At 56.2% G+C, this 2,174-nt stretch overlaps 1 protein-coding gene across 1 annotated transcript in view; it reads left to right on the plus strand.

Moving 5' to 3' along the window:
* Window positions 1-145: 145 nt before the first annotated feature.
* The window catches only part of LOC106900634 (neuroblast differentiation-associated protein AHNAK-like), a gene marked incomplete at its 3' end in the record, with an annotated part of 45,669 nt that continues 43,640 nt past the window's right edge, over window positions 146-2,174 (plus strand). The window contains exon 1 of the mRNA XM_014962767.1: window positions 146-2,058. The remainder of the gene's footprint in view (window positions 2,059-2,174) is intronic.

Below are 2,174 nucleotides of genomic sequence, written 5' to 3' on the forward strand. Positions count from 1 at the left end.
CTTGGGGGAGGTTCTCTCTGGGTGGTGGCACCACCCTCTGGTCTATCACCTGATCCTCCCCCTCCCCACCACCCCCAAAACTTGCTGAGGGGCATCATCTGCCCCACCTTCCACATCCTACGAAGGTCTTCTGCTCTCCAGCCCTTGGAGATGGTCACGAGCCACCTGGTTGTGGTCCTCCATGGACCGGTTCTAGGTGGCCCTGCTTGAGATGACTCCCAGAGGTCCCACCCCCACCTCCACGGGGTGATCCCCAAACTTGCTGAGGGGCATCATCTGCCCCACCTTCCACATCCTACGAAGGTCTTCTGCTCTCCAGCCCTTGGAGATGGTCACGAGCCACCTGGTCGTGGTCCTCCATGGACCAGTTCCAGGTGGCCCTGCTCGAGGTGACTCCCAGAGGTCCCACCCCCACCTCCACAGGGCGATTTCTGAGGTTCCTTTGGGGGCTTCAGGAGAAGACATGGCCCCGTCCCACGGGTGACGTCCCTCTGTTGACCCCTGGGGACCCAGGTTGGGCCTGGTTGGATCCTCCCACCCCCCCCCAAACCTGCTGAGGGGCATCATCTGCCCCACCTTCCAGATCCTACCAAGGTCTTCTGCTCTCCAGCCCTTGGAGATGGTCCTGGTCCTCCATGGACCAGTTCCAGGTGGCCCTGCTCGAGGTGACTCCCAGAGGTCCCACCCCCACCTCCACGGGGCGATTTCTGAGGTTCCTTTGGGGGCTTCAGGAGAAGACATGGCCCTGTCCCACGGGTGACGTCCCTCTGTTGACCCTTGGGGACCCAGGTTGGGCCTGGTTGGGTTCCTTCAAGAAGGTCCACACGTGGTTGGTGGGCTCCGTAGAGTCGTGTCACTTCCTTGGGTGATGGCTTGATGCTGAAGGAGCTGCTTCGAGGTTTAGAAAAGGACCAAAAAGCCCCAAATCCCTCCCCAAAAAATTCCCCTTTTGCGTTGTCGGGTCCTCTCTTACTGGGAGAACTGGGAGGGGCAGCAGATGAAGGTGATGGAGACGTGATGGGGCCCCTTTGGTGGAGACCCCCTTGGCGGGCGGATTCCACGTCCGAGCAGCTGAAAATATCCAACTTTTCTCTAAATTTGGGGTCAAATTCACAAAATTAGACCTTTGTGAGGTGGGTTTGCCCTTTGGTAGATGTTCCGTCGTGGAAGGTCCAGGCTTTGGAAGGACCTTCCTCATCGTCTTTGCTCCTCGTCACCTTCATAGTTGCTTTGGAAGGAGAATTTCTTCTCTCTGGTTCTCATCCGCGCCTGAAACTCGCTAAAAATGGGGGAAATTCCCTCGATTTGCTTTTTGGTGGCCAAAAAAATCAACTTTGAGGTGTCTCTTCCTGCTTCTTCAGGGCAGGAGAAGACACGGGGTGAAGGGGGAGGGTTGATGACCCACCACCCAACGCTCGAATTTCTTTCGTTTCCACTTAACGGTGGAAATATCGATTATTGGAGGAGCTTCTCTGAGGACTTTGTGTTGGGTCAAGGAGACGTGGTGGCCCTCTGCCACCCCTGGGCCGTGGTGACATTTAGGTCCTTATGGAGCTTTATCGCTTTGTGTGAGCCCAAAGACCTCAAGGGTGGGTCCAAAAACCTCAAGGTTGGGCCCAAAGACCTCAAGGTTGGGCCCAAGCCTCAAAAGGTTGATCCAAAGACCTCGAGGTGGGCCCAAAGACCCCAAAAGTTGGCTCAAAGACCTCAAGGGTGGGCCTAAGACTCAAAAGGTTGACCCAAAGACCTCGAGGTTGGGCCCAAGACTCAAAAGGTTGATCCAAAGGCCTCGAGGTGGGCCTAAAGACCTCAAGGTTGGGCCAAAGACCTCAAGGTTGGGCCCAAGACTCAAGAGGTTGATCCAAAGGCCTCGAGGTGGGCCCAAAGACCTCAAGGTTGGGCCAAAGAGGGGGTGGGAGGAAGAGCCGGGGTTTCACGTGGACCTCTCCGATGTCTCCCCCAGGCTGAGAAGGTGAAACCAAAGCTGCTGTGAAGTCCTCAAGTGAAGGCAGAGGGATTCCCCGGGGCGGATCCAGCCGGCACCAGCATCCCAGCAAGGTCAGTGGGATGGAACTGGTTTCACCCCCCCCCCCCCCCCCCCCTGGCATTAAGGAGCATAAACACATTAAACTTTAAAAAGAAAAGGAACTGTGAAGATTGAAATAACTTTTAAT

Source organism: Calidris pugnax, unplaced genomic scaffold, assembly GCF_001431845.1.
Source record: "Calidris pugnax isolate Ruff unplaced genomic scaffold, ASM143184v1 scaffold439, whole genome shotgun sequence".
Classification (NCBI taxonomy): domain Eukaryota; kingdom Metazoa; phylum Chordata; class Aves; order Charadriiformes; family Scolopacidae; genus Calidris; species Calidris pugnax.